Here is a 16203-nt window from a genome sequence, read left to right as displayed (position 1 = left end):
TCCGCGCTTACCCCCTTTCGACTCCAAATCCCCAGCCCACCAAACACTTTCCGCAGGATTTTTATCGGAGTACATTTATACTTTGTCGGATCCCCCTGCTGTGAAATGGGACACGTTTGTTTGGAAGACAGTGATGCATAGTTCAAAAGCAGCTTCGGCTTCGGCTAACTGCTCCTCCCATACCTGAATTAAAGATAAATAGAAAAATAGAAAGATGACTGTGAAGGTTTAACCCCTTAGTTTGTACAGCTATTTTTGACTCACAGCATAGGGGTGGGTGGGATTGAAGGCCTTTTCCTCCTTTTGCATGAATAAATAAGGGAAAAATATATTTTTTTCCAATGAAGATTGTTTCGTGCATGTACAGAACAGAAAATAAAGATGGTGGCACCATAGAACCGGTACTACCTATTCAGCCAAACCAGGCCGGCCAGGCAGGAACCCAACAGGTCAAAAGATGTTCCCTATCCAGACTCCTTTGACTATAATCATTTACAAGGCTAGGAAGACCCTCTCTCCACTGAGAATGAGACCCTGGCACCTGAGCCAACCACACTGGGAAGAGAGGCGAGGGGCACCAGGACCTCAGGGAGATGACGTCAAAAGAGCTGCTCACTATTTACTTCTGCCAGCCATTTGCCTATTTTCTATGCCTGTGATGGCGAACCTATGGCACGAGTGACATAGGTGGCATGCAGAACCATCTCTCTGGGCATGCTAGCCATCTCCCATTGCACTTCTGGGTTCTGGTGCGCATGTCACACCAGGAAGCTGAGATTCCAGTTTCCGGCTTGCACGTACACAACAACCAGCTGGTCCTTGCAAGTGCACGCATGCCAGGAACTGGAAGCCTGTGAGCCGAGGAACTGCTCTTCCAGTATCCAGGGCTTTTGCAGGTGCACGCCAGGGAGCTGCTCTTCCGGTTTCCGGCACTCCCTCGCACACACGCTTCAGTTTTGGCACTCGGTGCTGAAAAGGTTGGCCAACACTGTTCTATGCTCTGGGAGGCAGCGAAGGGCAGCGTCTGAGTCTCTCCTCGTGCAGAAGCAGCTCCTGTGTGCATGGATTGAGGAAAGAAAGTGTTGCTTGGTTATCTGAGCATAACTTAGTCCTGGGAGAGTAACTCCTAGTTGTGTGCCAGAGCAATGGGTTGTCCAGCAGCTGCATCTGACTGCATTCCCCCTTCGCTGCCCCTTCAAGAATCCAAAGGCATGAAAGATTGTTGAACCATTAATTCTTCTAAGGGGAAGAGTTGGCGGTGGAGACATAAGGCATTTTATTTTGCTACTTCGCATGGTGTGTGTGTGTGTGTGTGTGTGTGTGTGTGTGTGTCAACTGAGCAGCCCAATTCAGCCAAGGGACTGGCATTTCCGACCAAACATGAAGCTGAGCCCTAAAATCCAGAGTTGACAAAGAAACACTGCGAAGAACAGATGCTCTCTGCCCCCCCCCCCCCGTAACCTTCGTGAAGTTGGGAGTACCTATTTTTTTTTTTTCATTAGCAGAAGTGTGGAGAAGCAGCAGGGGCCGATTTGATGCCAGAAGCCCCAAAACGATGCTGGCCAACAACCCAGAGTGTGATCATCTGTTTAACTAATATTGTTTGCAATCAGGGCTTGCCATGAATGCAGGAGGAAGGGCTTGGTTGAAATGAACACGTGTGTGTGTGTGTGTGTCCAATTCTGATGCAAAATGAAGGCTTTTGTTTGAACATGATATATAAGCAGGACTCTCTGCTCTGTAACAGGGAGAGAAGATTCACTTCACAAGGAAAACGTTTGTTTCATCATCCCTTATCGTCTACGTGGCCAATCACTCCTCTGTCTGGTGTCTGATGAAAGTATTACTTTGACTCTAAATGCCCTTCATTTTCTCTCAATGACGCCAGCACTAATAATGCCACGGAGGGAGGGAGAGAGGAAAGGAGGAAAAAGAGGGAGGGAAGAGGGAACGAGAGAGAGAGAGAGGGAGACAGGAAGGAAAGAAGAAAGGAAGGGAGGAAGGAAAGAAAGAAGGGGGAAAAAGAGAGGAAGTTAGAGAGGGAAATGGGAGGGAGGGAAGAATGTAGAGAATGATACATAAAAAATAGGAGCAGCCTATGGATTGTAAGGTTTCCAAAATTTCTCAAGAAACTGATTGCTAAAAAAATTTCAGTCCCACCACTGCCAGACAGATATTCTCAGACGGCTAATGACCGACCTTCAGAATACTAACGACCAGAAGGCTGCAAAGAAAATCAATCCTTTTCTTCGCCACCCCCCATTTCACCAGACCTGAAGAAGCTTCTTAGATGAGAAGCGAAACATTTTCAAGGAGGGGAAAAAACCCGATACAGTTCAGTTGACTTTTGGAAAAAGCACCCTTGGGACACCACTCCCTGGATGATTGGGAATCTCTATCAACATCCCAGATCAAACTCCAATCAATAATCATGCAATAATTGGCAGGAACGTTGCCGTCTTCACCTCTCAGCCTGGTCCTCTGCTTATTTTTCATGTCAGTCTCGTGAGGCAGGATGAGCAAGGAACCAAACCTTACATCCTTGATGGCGAACCTATGGCACACATGCCAGAGGTGGCACGCAGAGCGATCTCTGTGGGCACGCACACTATTGCCAGCTGCTCATCTAGTTTCTGGTGCACCAGCCAGCTGGTCTTTGTGGGCACTGGAGCGCCAGAATACAGCCAAAAAAAGGCAATCCTGGGCCATTTTCTGGCTGTTCTCAGGCCCTTTCTCGGAGCCATTTTCTGGGCCATTTCCAGGCCATTTCTGGGCCATTTTGGGGGGCAAAAATGGCCTGAAAATAGCTCACAAACAGCTTTAAAATGATCTGAAAAATGGCCTGAAAATGCCCCGAAAACGGAGAAAACGAGCCAAAAACCAGGCATGTGCGAGCCGGCCAGCTGGTCTTCGGGTTTCCCATACTCCGGTACATGCACATACATGCACATGTGTTCCGGTTTGGGCACTCGTTGCCAAAAAGTTTCCCCATCACTGTCTTACGTGACGAAAGCCAGGATTAAGCCCCCATTTCAACAAGTATCTCCTGCTGAAGGCCAGTTCGTTTTTCAGGAAGGTTCTCTTGTTTACATGCACTCCTCTCTTCTTTGATCATTTCCAGGTGTTTTCTAGGTTCCATGGCTGAACAACTGCCAAGGAAACTCATATTGGTGATGAAATCATTTTTCTCTGTACCAAATCCGCTGCCCATTGACTCAGCAAGATGCAGTCCTCCACGAATCAAGCTAAAATCTGCCATAGATCAGTGAGGGGGGGGGATATCACAGTGACGGCATCTGGCTGGGGCGGAAATATATAGCTTTCATATTCACAGAAGCGCAGATGCTCAGGCACTTAAACCAATTAACTGGAGGGAGGCCATGGTCTCGTCTAGCCATGGGCGGTGGGAAAGCTCATGTTTACTGCCATTTATTAACGCCACGGCCCAATTTTATTTAATTAAATTACCTTCTGTGACACCTGGACTTGATGGCAGAATTATGGGTTTCTTTTAAAACAGGTGGGGTCTCCAAACTTGACAACTTTAAGGCTTGTGGACTTCAACTTCCAGAATTCCCCAACCAGCAGGGTTTTTGGGAGTTGAAGTCCACAAGTCTTAAAGTTGCCAAGTTTGGGGACCCCTCTGCTTAAAAACAAACAATGAAAACCTCACCTGCTCTGGTTACCTTGGCCTTCAAAAAACCTCTTCTAATCACTACGAGCCATGATGTGTCTGTGTTGGCATTTTAGCCAGTGAAAAGTTTCCCCATCCATTTGTGTTGTTGTGGTTGGTTCTAGAGACAATGACACCTAGCTCTGCATTTTCGACTTGCAAGCCAGGCCCATCAAAATTAGAATTCTGCACAAAAGAATGATTTTCTCTGCCCTGGCCCGGGTACCTTCCAGCTGTACCCGGGAGCCTTAATGAGCTTTTGGAGATGCAGCTTGGAAGAGCTCGAGCTGTCCTGTTGACTATTTATTCTGGAGGAAATGTTAGCCAATGGGCTATCCAAATAACCTTGGGTTTCACATCAGAAGAAAGAAAGAAAGAAAGAAAGAAAGAAAGAAAGAAGGAAGGAAGGAAGGAAGGAAGGAAGGAAGGAAGGAAGGAAGGAAGAAAGAAAGAAAGAAAGAAAGAAAGAAAGAAGCAGGCAGGGAGGGAGGGAGGAAGGAAGGAAGAGGGAGGGAAGGAGGGAGGAAGAAAGAGAGAAAGAGAGAGAGAAAGAAAGAAGAGAGAGAGAAAGGAAGAAAGAGAAGAAGAAAGAGAGAGGAACAAAGGAAGGAAGAAAAAAGAAGAAAAGAAAAAAGAAAGAAAGCAAGCTTGCCAAAAGAAATTGGCAAGAACCTTAGACTCCTGAACTGAGTCCAGCTATAAAATAATCTCCAAAATGAGAGGGATAGAAAATGAATGGGATTTTCAAAATCCAGAAGGTTTTGCTCTCCAATTGCTTATATCAATCACTTCTGTTCCCATCTTGTAGAAACAGCAATTATTGAGACGGCTGAATTCGAAATATCTATGCTTCAAAATTGGAAAGAGGGTTCGGTTATTTGCTTTTTTAAAAGGGTGATGAAGCACCCCTGGCAGTTCCTTGCCGTTTACCCACATCTGTTCCTGCCTTCGTAAAGCAATTGGTAGCCCAATGACATCAGTTTAGAAGTTGACCCATAATCCCAGAATGAGGAAAACTGGGGGCTGTTTGCCAGGTTCTCCCACCTTCCCTTGATCAGCTGGAGCTAGCCTGAAAGTCTTCTTTTATAGCCCAGCGGCTTCCATGAAAAATCATACAATCATAGCTGGAGATTGGAGACTTTCATTTGGGCCTTGGCATCCAACCTTCTACACATTGCAGAAAACTAGCGTATTTTGGGGAGTATAAGACACACCTTTCCCCCCCCCCTAAAAGAGTGTGGAAATGTTGGTGCATCTTATACACCGAATACAGCCATTTTTGGCCTCCCAGAGACCCACCCCCGCAACCCATTTTTGCAAAAAAAAAAAAAAAAACAGGCCAAAAATTGGCAGGTTTGGTGTTTTTTTTTGCAAAAAACGGGAGCATTTTTGCCTCCCCCAGCCCTGCTGAAACCTGCCGAGTGCTCCTGGGGGCCGGGGAGGACAAAAACTTTTTTTTTCTTACTTACCTCTTCAAAATCTTGGTGCATCTTATATACCGGTGCGCCTTCTAGTCTGAAAAATATGGTACATACTAGTTAGAAAGCTGCTAAGCCATTGCTTCAAGATATCCTCACAAGCTGATCACCTCTTGGGGTCATTGGTTTGATTGCTGAGCTGCTGTGATCATTGTGAAATCTTTCCTAATGTTCAGGTGGGATCCACTTTCCTGTCATCTAATCCTGATCTCAATTCCAGCATTCTGGCCTTGATCTTCTGCATGACACCCTTTCGGATATTTGAAGAGTTGTCCTCTCTTACACAAGCATCCTTCCCATCTCTCCTTGCATGACTTCACTTCTAATCTGCTGATCTTCCACCTTGCCTTTCACTTAAGCTCTTCTCTGAACATTTCTTAATGGGATGTGTCCAGAAAGAGGACCCAGTTCTGGATATGGGGTTCTGGCTAAGGCCAGATCCTTCCTAACTGGAGCTCTTGTGGCCCGCCAATGGCCAGCTTAGCTGGCAACAGAGTCGGACAGTGAGGAGGTTGGGGAGGAGCATGGGCCGGTCCTGGATTCTGGGGAAGGCTCGGACAAGGGCTCTGCATCAGAGGTAGAGAGGGGGCCAGGGCCATCTGGGAGTTATGTGCTGCCTCCGGAGTCTCCAGAGTTGGACAGCAGCAAGGCAGAGGCTCCCCCTGTTCCCAGTGTGCCCATGCGCAGAACTGCCAGAAGGCAAGAGCAGTTAAGACAGAAGGGACGACTCGGGAGTAAGGCTTGGAAGTGATTGGCCCCTCCCATAGGACATAAAGGAGGAGCAAAGGCATGTGAGCCTTTTCAGGAAGCAACTTGGTTCATTCTGGTCGGTTTACCCTCTGAAGCTCTGTTTTGACTCTTTGCTCTGTGTGGCCTTGCCAAGCCAATTGCCAATTCAGTCTTTGGCAGCGTTTCAAGGAAGATAAAGGTGGGTGCTTATCAGACCTATCCTGAAGGAATTTGGCAGCCTACTGTAGGACTCTTACAACTATTTGGGACTAAGTGTGTGCTTTTTATTGTATCAGGAACACTGGGTCAGAACAGGCCATATGCCAGTAATCAGTTGCCTTCAGAGTCAGACATCAGTGAGACAAACAAACATCTGGCAACTCTGCACAGAGTTGCCAGACGAAGGGAACAGCTAAAGAACGGGGGTTGACTTGGGAGTAAGGCCACAGTGGACGATGAATGGCCCCTCCCAGAGGAAAAAAAGAGGAGCGAAAGGGGAGTGGAGTTTGCAGGAGACCATGAGTTAACTTCATTGGTTCGTGACTCTCTGAGACTCCTTGCCAAGTTTTGCAGATCTTGGCCTGGCAGCTCTCCAAGCCAGATAAGGTCTGTGACTGTAAATCCTCCCTTGAAAGACTTTGCTGGATGTGAATGAGTGGAATTCACAGCAAATTAATAAAAGGGGTTTTTGTCGGGACCAGGAGTTTGCTTCATGCTCTTGGGAAGTCTTGGTCAGAACAGGAGCAGCCTTCTCTTGCTCCCTTGAGAATCCAAGAAAGAATCCTTCTTGTGGCCATTGTGAGGATATCTCCATTCGGAACTTAAGACCAGTTCCTCAAGGCTCCATAATGGATTCACCAACTGCCTTAGGAAAATCCATTTAGCCTACTCAGAAACGAAGGGCAGCCAAGTCAGAGGCTACAGTCAGCTCGGCCTTTAGCATTTTCCCTTCAGGAAATCTGAGAAACCAATCATCGTTTTGCAAGGAAGTAGAAGCAAGGGACATGTCTCACGGGGAAATGACAAATGAGAAGTTCAGGAGGGAACCACGCTCCAATGCCACACTGAGCTTGACTGGGCACTGAGAAATGTTTTTGCTCAGGCCTCAAGCATCAAAGAGAGAGAGAGGGAGAGGGAGAGGGAGGGAGGGAGGGAGGGAGAGAACTGCCAAGGGTGAACAGCCAATGGGCAGTGAGGCTGTTTCAAGGAAGCATGGTCTATCTCCAAGAAGAACGGATTGCTCTTTTTTAGGAAGGAAGCCAGACTGAGATCGAAAAACATCCCTAAGAGAGAAGAACCTAAGCCTACGGAATATCAGCTGTTGGAAGAAATGTCCTTCTGGGTTCAGTTCCAAGTGGGGGAAAAGACACTGGAAACACGGAGGCTGCTTGGAAAGATGGTTTAATGGTGGGCAGGATCGCATGGCTTGAGCTCCTGAACAGAAAAGGGGGATCAGAAGCTTCCAGATGTTGGGTGAAGAAGAAAAAAGAGAGCGAGATGCTGACAGTCCCTGGTTTTATGCCCTCTCTGGCCTTTGATCTTGAGCTTGGAAGGAAGTTCCAAAACTTCTTTGGACAGCTCAGTTCTGTAGTTCAGGCTAAGGGATGGGGATGGGGGTGGGAGCGAGGGAACTACTTAGGATTTCCACAAGGCTAAGCCAAGAATCCTGGGATCGTTTAGACAATGGCCTGCTTTTACACAGCCTCCCCATCAATTACCCCAGAACGTCTATGTCTTTGTATGGTGTTTTTATGGCCCTTTTCCTTTGTGATCTCTCCCCTCTTGATGCTCAAAGGAGCCTCTGGGATAAAGCGGCCACTCTTCAATCTCTGTGCTGCCCTCTGCAGGACACTTTGGGGAGTGATTTTTGCTTTTGGGGGGTGGGGAATGGAAGTCCACCCATCTGAACGTTCCCAAGGATGGACACCCCTATAGTGCCGCTTTCTGAAACAGCCGAATGGAATTGATTCCTGGGAAGAATGGCTAACTGTCCTTGCACAGTTTCCCCGCCAATCCATGCACCCAACCCCTTCACGTCAAAGCAAAGAGACTTCCTTGAGCCAGGTGCTAATGGTCTCCATAAGGCCTAACAACCATGGCAAGACCATCGCAGCCGCTCCCTTGCCAATCTGTAAAGCAGAGTGTGCAAATCCAGACGTACAATGATAAATAATTCCTGTGCCCTGAATATGTTAAAGGGGGGAAGAACAATGGGTGCCACTCCAGGCTGCCTCTCTAATCAAGAGAAAAGAACAGGGGAGAAAGCCCAGTGAATCTGTCTGGAAAGTTGCCAAGTGTCCTCTGTCTAAACACACCCACACACAAACACACACAGAGAGGGACAAAATTCAGGGAATTCATTCATGGATCCACGATGAAAAGTGAATTTTGCACGCCAATCTGGCAGAGAACAAATCTTCAACAAGAACAAGACATCCTGGTTGCATGTAGCCAACATCTGCTCCCGTTTCAAACAGGGATCTGCAGGGGGTCCTTTTGACAAAGAGCTCAGAGAACGTTCCTCTCGCTCTGATTCTCTGCAAAGCTGCTTTGCTTTAGCTGAGGTTGTGTTGTCGCACACAGGGGGCTGTTCTACTCCCTTCCACCACCACCTCCAGAAATGGGACCAGAGAGGTGGGTCCCCCTCCCCCTCCCAGAACAGGGAAACCTAGGGTTGAAACAGGAGAATAGTTCTGTCCTTTCTTTCAAGAATTTCTGAGTCCTGTCCAGGGCTCATGGCACGGCCGATGGACAAAAGCTCTCTCCATCTGCAGATCTGCTACTAAAACAGGTAAATCTGTGGAAGAAGCTACTGTGCTTGCCCATGGTTCCCATCGGCCCTAGTCACTGACCCAACTGTCTGGAAATGGTGGGAATCGTGGCTCAAGTCACTTAGAATAAAGGTCTCCAAATGCACTTTAAGACTTCTGGGCTTCAACCATGCTGGCTGGGGAATTCTGGGAAATGAAGTCCATAAGTCTTAAAAGGGCCAAGTTTGGAAACTCCTGGCTTATAAGGGACCTTCCTGGGCAAAGCAGAGATGCAGCAGCAGCTTGCTGTGGTCATGAGTCTTCTTTTTGATAGAGGACACATCCCAACATGTGGTAAATAAGTGGCTCAAAACGAAGGGCTTTTAATGAGACTCAGTAGAGCCCCTCTAATTTGCTTATAGCCACCACAAATTCATGGAATGTCCAATCACCCACTTCAGAAGAACATCTCCAGATGTTCTTGGTTTCTGCATTTCAGCTGCCTACGTGGAGGAGGTTTCCAACTATGCAACTTGTCCACAGAGTATGTAAGCCATGGGACATTTGGAGGGGGTGATTTGTGGAGGCTCAGTGTACTCTTAGCCTATATTGATTTTGTTCATTGCTCCCTCCAGATCTTCATCCTCTGCAGAGTTTAAGCAAAAGCATCCCGAGAGAGATATTTTGTTCTTCCTGAATAAAAATGGAGAGAACTAAAATTGTCCACAAAACTGCAACTCTGGGCTATCTCAAAATGCTGGCATGTCCATCAGGCCAGCTGATTTGGCAGCACAGGGGCAAACTCCCCAGGGGTGAAATCTAGCAGGGTTCTAACAGGTTCTGGAGAACCTGTAGCAGAAATTTTGAGTAGTTCAGAGGAATTTGGGGGTATTTGCAGTATCCTTCACCTGCCACGCCCACCAAGCCACGTTCACCAAGCCACACCACACTCACCAAGCCACACCTACAGAACCAGTAGTAAACAAATTTGAATTTCAGCACTGATACTGCCCTCTGAGATGTGTCATGGGCCCACATCCCATGTGCCATTCTTCAGCCTGTTGAAGGACTTATCTTGGCAACCAGCTGAGTCTCTGGAGGAAAAAGAAGGGACAGAAAAAACAGTTCAACTTTGCATCTGATGGCTGCGCTGATTGCAAAAGTGCCCTTTGGCGCAAAGAATCAAGCTCAGAATCCTTTGCCCCTGAAGTATCTTCACACATTTGATTGAAATTCACATCCCAAGCTTAGAGAACATACCCTCCAGGATTCTGAAATGAGTGTCTAGAATCATGTGCCCTGCATGGAGGCTTCTGGATTTCTTGGCTTCCCTGATGTACGTGCTGCTTCAAGTCCTGCCACCACCACCACACTTTCAAGTGTGGGGTGTTTCACACAGCACAGGAGGGATGGGCGGTCTTTGTACAGACCATCATCGTTCTGCATGGTGGCTTGTTTTGCAAATGCCTCTGAGCTTCTCTGCTTAAGGGAGACTCACTCACAGCTGGCTTCAGCTAGGAACCCGACCAATTTGGAGGCCAAGTGATCGAGATTCAACACCACCAACAATGCTGTTGCCCTACAAAGCAACCTGGACTATGTGTCAGAATGGTCAAACAATTGGCAACTCCAAATCTCAACCAATAAGTGCCCTGTCTTACACACTGGCAAAAAAAAAAATCAGAACACCAAATACAAGTTGGGCGGATACGACCTCCTAGGCGACCCTCACTCTGTCAAGGACCTTGGAGTACTCATCTCAAACAATCTAAGCGCCAGAGCTCACTGTAACAACATTGCCAAAAAGGCATTTAAGAGTTGTTAACGTAATATTGTGAAGCTTCTTCTCCAGTAATATTGAACTGCAAACTAGGGCATACAAAACCTTTGCCAGACCAATTCTTGAATACAGCTCATCTGTCTGGAACCCACACTGCATATCGGACATTAATACGATTGAACGAATCCAGAGATATTTCATGAGAAGAGTCCTCCACTCCTCTGCTCGCAACATAATCCCTTATGCCATCAGGATTCGAATTTGTGGCTTGGAAAACCTAGAACTACGCTGCCTATGGTCTGACCTAAACGTAGTACACTAAATTATCTGCTACAACATCCTACCTGTCAATGACTATTTCAGCTTCAGCCACAAAAATACATGGGTAAACAATAGATACAAACTCAAGGTAAACCGCTCCAAACTCGATTGCAGAAAATATGGCTTCAGCAACAGAGTGGTCAACGCCTGGAATGCTCTACCTGACTCCATTGTTACATCCTCAAACCCCCCACAGCTTCAACCTCAAACTGTCCACCGTGGACCTCACCCCATTCCTAAGAGGTCCGTAAAGGGGGCGTGGATAAGCGCACCAGCGTTCCTACCGTCCCTGCCCTACTGTCCCCATTTTACTTGTACTCATTTCCTGTGTTCTTATTCATGTTTATTCTTATTCCTGTTATCTTGTACATGTTTGACAAACAAACTAACTAAATAATAAATTTGGAGGCCAACTGATCAAGCATTTGCAAAATGCAAATTGAGGACTCCCAGGTCCTCAGCAAGATTTCTCTGTCTCCCTCCTGATCCATAAGGGCAGACGCCCTGCCCAAAACTCTGCACCCTCACCCCCAGCCAGATCCTGCTGAGGTTTGCCATAAAAGGAGTTATTGCCCCAGTAGATATCCAGTTTTCGGGTAATTTGACAGCTAGCTTAATCAGCAAAGCTATGGCTCACCCAGTTGAGTCCTGCCAGAAGCAGGGGCTGCCAAGAACAGGCTCCAGCCAGCTCCATCAAAAGACTTTCAAACATATGTTAGATTAAAGTCTGAAATTAGCAATAGGGGCCCTGAGTAAACACAAGGGAAAGACAGCAGGCTTCTAATCTCCGTCCCTCCATTCCTCCTTCTCCGCAAGATGGAAGTTCGTTTGTTTTAAAAAAAATAAGAAGTGATTTGAGTACTTAAAACCAGAGGAAGTGATGTTGACGGCACTCTTTCAGCCAAAGCTGGATGGGATCTCGGAGGCCTTTGAGAGAACGTCTGCATGCGCCCATTAATCTCTGCTCGGTGGAAAAGCAAACAGCTGCATATTCAGCGTAACATCTCTTTCCCCTTTCCTGTATTATTCACCGCCTGGTGAATAATGCAGTGGTGGTGACAATGTTTGACAACTTGATGTGTTGCTCTTGGAAAGGCTTCTTTGGGTAGCTGCTTTTAAAAAAGGCTCCCTCCTCTTTCAAAGCAACACCCAAGAGCAGAGGCTTCCTTGGTGCTCCCCAAAACCACTTCAACCTCAGTCCAAGGATGAGACAGACACCTGATTGGTATCTGAGAAGATCCGTGGTGTCCCATAGGGCCACCAAGTGGGAGCAACCACCTGGAGGGGGGCATTACCCAAAGAGCAGGCTCTTCTGTTAATCTCTTCACCTGGCTGCCAGGTTGCTCATTTTGACTCGGCATCTTTCTTCTGTTTTTGCAGACATGGATTCATGACTGTTCCTACCAACCAGCTAGGAAGCTTTCTTGCCATGAGATGGGACTCCCCGTGAATCCTCTCGTCTTCCTCACCCATGTGCAAGTTGAAGATGACAGCTGGATTGGTCAGCCCACCGCTGCTTGAAGACGATGGACATGAGCAACCAAGTCAGTGGTGGAATTCAAAATTTTCCACTAATGGTTCTGTGGGAGTAGTGTGGCTTTGTGTGCGAGGCAGGGAAAGGATACTGCAAAATCCCCATTCCCTCCCCACCCCACTAACCTGCTTTCCAGCTCTGTTCTCCTGTTCAGGGCCACCAAAGAAGATCAGCTAGGAAGCCACAGTGGCATGGCCAGCCTATTTGCTGGTTCTCCAAACTACTCAACATTTCCGCTACTGGTTTTCCAGAACCTGTCAAAACTGGCTGAATCCCACCTCTGAACCAAGTGGAGACTAACTCTGCAAGTGCTGGTGGAGGGTCCAACACACCTGGCCAATGTTTGCAATTCAACCTCTGCTAATTATTAGCAAGGGGGGAGGAAAAATATTCTCTAATGAGGTTCCCTCCCTCGGTCTCTTTTTCCATCTCTCTCTCTCCAGAATCAATATTTGATGTTAATATTATGCGCTCAGTCATTTGCAAAACAAACAGAATTGCTTACCCTGCCTTTCCAGACAGTTGGTAACAGTGACACCGGAGAAATCAGCTACATGCTGTTTGCTTTGATTGTTCTAATCACGACAACGTGAAAGTTTTGAAGAAAAGGGGATGATTAGGGTGAGAAGGCTCGTTTCTCTCTCTCCAGGCACCACTGTCTTGCCTAGTAATCAGGGTTGTCGCTGCAGAGAAAAGCGGCAACGAGGAAACTGAATCGAGAGAGGACGAAGGGCGTGTGTGTGTGTGTGTAATTGTACTTGTGTGTTTCTCACAAAAAGCCAACTCAGATTTCAGCTTCAGCTTTCTGGAATCAGAAGTCTGAATTCTTCTGTGGGAGAGCTTTCCTTTCGAGGATCACGTTGGCCAGCAGCAAAAGGGACCTCCCGCCAAACCATGATGATCCTTAACAATGGTTTATTACATGGCTGGGTATGCGCCACGCTAAGCCTTTACAAATCATAAGAGTTGAGATTATGCGAAACACCCCCGGGAAAGCCATCCTGGCCACATTAGGGCTTTAATGGGGTGTGAACCTGGTAAAGGCCTCCTGCTGAACACCACGAGGGGTGGCCTTTATTTAGGAGTCAGGACCTGAAGAACAAACATGGAGGGGAACCGTGAGAGGTCCTTGTGGTGGAGCATCCCAGCAAGCTTGGGAATGATCAGGGCCAAAATAAAGTTGGATTATAAAACCGCCCTTTTCTGGCCCAACCCAGCTTCTTTTAAGACCCCTCAGAGCTCCAGCATGGGAGCTGTCTCGACTCTCTCCCAGCAGCCCCTCCTCGCTTCTTTTTTGCAAAGGGTTATGAAAACGAACAGTGTTTTTAAATAATTCATTTTCTGCTCAAAACCAGCAGGAAATTGCTCCAGCGTTACTCTGACTGCATTGACACCAGTTTTCACAACAGGTTCTTCTTAGGTTTTTTTTGGGGGGGGGGGGGGGGCGCTACAAAAAAAAAAGACAAGAGCGAGAACTTTATCCTGTAAGCAGACAGGAATTGGGCGGGGGGAAACCACCACGGCAGTTAAAAAAATGGAAACTGGCAAAATTGGCAGTGATGGATGGTTGGAGCTCAGTTTTCTTCTTGCAGACTCTAATTTAAAAAATCAAGGAAAAGTCAAAATAACATGCCCTCCCATATCACCACCTACTACCAGGGGTGGGCTACTACAGGTTCGCCTGTGTTCGGAGATGGCCGGTTTGGAGAACCTCCAAATCCCACCCCGGCTTTAAAAATGCTTTAAAAAATTTTTTTAAATGCTTTAAAATGCTTTTAAAATGCTTTAAAATGCTTTAAAAACAGCCATGTGATCCAGGGCCGGTGGGTGAATAGGGGAGGGTTTGCTATTGGCCACACCCACCAGTCACACGCCCACCTAGCCACTCCCACTCAGCCAGTCCGGTCCCCCAACTGTCAGAGGGACCGTGAATCGGCTCCCTTTTTAAAAAGTCTGAGGATCTCTGCCCTAGAGCTACTGATACTGGCAACTAGGGAACTTCAAGGGTTTGCAGGCTGGTCGGAGGAAAGAGAAAGTGAGAAAGGGACCAGGAGAAGATGAAAGCAACTGCTCTCCATCTCCACTCTGTCCTCCATAAACATGGAGGTTCAGCTACTCAGGACCAACAACGCAGTGCAAATGAGCTCCAGGGACAGCTCCCGTTAGCATTAATGGTCTAATTAGCAGCACATCATCCTCAATATTTATCCTTAAGTGATTGTCTGAAGTTTCGGTTCTTTCCCTTCTTGAAAAGAAAGCAGACTCCGCTGCCCCACCCACCCACAAAGGCACGGCAAGGGGAGGGGGGGAGAAAAACAAAACACACACACACATAAACACACACATTTTGATTCACTTTTTATGCTCACAGGAGATTGCAGGCAGGCAAATAAGTGGGGTCTCTGCTAAAAGGACCAGGAGGGGAGGGGGATCAGGAAGAGCAAAACCAAATAAGGCAGGAAAACATCAGACTTTCAGAGGTCAAAGTGCTCCTGGATTTGGGTGACAGCCACATATTCCATTTTTTTTATCCTGTCTTATTATCCCCAGCATTACATTCAATTCAGGCAATTTCTGGAACTGTTTATAGATTTTTTTAAAAAAATAATAATAAAAATAAACCCAAAGTCTACATGGGCAATATTTTTGTGCCTTTTTTTTTTTGCAAATGTCTACTTTTTGGTCTCCCTTCTCCTTCACGAAGCCAAGAGGTTTGTGCTGTGCAAAACTATTTTGTATGGGTGCCATGTGCGTCCTTTCCCCTGAAGTATGCGCTCGGGCTGTGTGTGGTATGCCTGTGAGGGGGTGTGAATGGGGACTGCATTGCAAAATCCAGGAACAGATTTCAGCACAGAACGCCATTCTGACTTAGGAACGTGGAAGTCGCTTGGAACAGGAGGAGGAGCCAAAGGATTTTGGCCTCACCTTTAGGAATTTTTCTCTTAGGAATAAGCCCCAGTGAGAAAATAATCCATAAACCCAGATTGAATCAAAAGAAAATTGTATGGGTATCTTAGGCCAGAAGCTAAGCAAAGCTGGAGGTACGTATATTTTCATTAAACTAGACATACCCAGTTCCTGCAACCCTTCTTCTTATGTTTTAGCCTCCAGTCCCCTAATCATCTTTGTTGCTCTTCTCTGTATCCTTTCTAGAGTCTCCACAACTTTTTTTTACATCGTGGAGACCAAAACTGAATGCCGTATTCCAAGTGTGGCCTTACCAAGACCTTATAAAGTGGTATTAACACTTCACGTGATCTTGATTCCATACCTCTGTTGATGCAGACTAGAACTATGTTGGGTTTTTTGGCAGCTGCTGCACACTGCTGGCTCCTGTTTATATGGTTGTCCACTAGGACTCCAAGATCCCTCTCACAGTTACTACTGTTGAGCAAGGTACCACCTATACTGTCCCTGTGCATTTCGTTTTTGTTGCCTAAATGTAGAACCTGACTTATTTACTTTGTCAAACATGTACAAGATCACAGGTATAAGTATAAACATGGACATGAACAAAGGAGATGAGTACAAATCAATGGGGACAGTAGGACAGGGATGGTAGGCACACTGGTGCGCTTATGTATGCCCCCTTTATGGACCTCTTAGGAATGGGGTGAGGTCCACGGAAGACAGTCTGAGGTTGAAGCTGTGGGGGTTAGAGGCTGTAACAACGGAGTCAGGGAGAGCATTCCAGGTGTTGACCACTCTGTTGCTGAAGTCGTATTTTCTGCAATCGAGTTTGGAGCAGTTTACCTTGAGTTTATATTCAGAACGCTTGGTCCAGTAGGGTTCTCACACATGTTCCTGACAAAACTGTATCCATAACTTCTCAGCCCAGCAAAGCTAATGAAGCTGAAGAAGCACCTTTAATCTCACAAGTCTCCAAGAAGCATTTAGCTCTTTGGAAGACAATTCTACTCAAGTGAAATGTCATTTCA

This window comes from Natrix helvetica, assembly GCF_964273705.1.
Source record: "Natrix helvetica genome assembly, chromosome: 8".
NCBI classification, from domain to species: domain Eukaryota; kingdom Metazoa; phylum Chordata; class Lepidosauria; order Squamata; family Natricidae; genus Natrix; species Natrix helvetica.
The sequence above is the reverse complement of the archived record's forward strand: the minus strand, read 5'-3'. Positions refer to the sequence as shown.